Genomic DNA, 276 nt, shown 5'->3' with positions numbered 1-276 from the left:
ATAAAACTGACACACTCCTAAAGAGTTTTTTGACAGAAAGAATATGTTAACACCGCCGCATATTCACTTTCAGCACAGTAGACTTCCATCACAGCTAGCACCATTGAAAAGCTTTTCCTACAGTGAAAAATTTTGAAAAAAAACGACATTCTGATGCATTAGGTTATCAAAGGCAAGCTTTCCTGAATCATTAATCGTAGCTACACTCATTTTCTCTCTGCCAGCTTAAGACAATCCATTTGACTATGCTGCAATATTGAGCTGTATGAGATTATG

This window comes from Penaeus monodon, chromosome 15 (genome assembly GCF_015228065.2).
Source record: "Penaeus monodon isolate SGIC_2016 chromosome 15, NSTDA_Pmon_1, whole genome shotgun sequence".
In the NCBI taxonomy this organism is placed as follows: Eukaryota; Metazoa; Arthropoda; class Malacostraca; order Decapoda; family Penaeidae; genus Penaeus; species Penaeus monodon.
Note: the sequence above shows the minus strand (reverse complement) of the source record.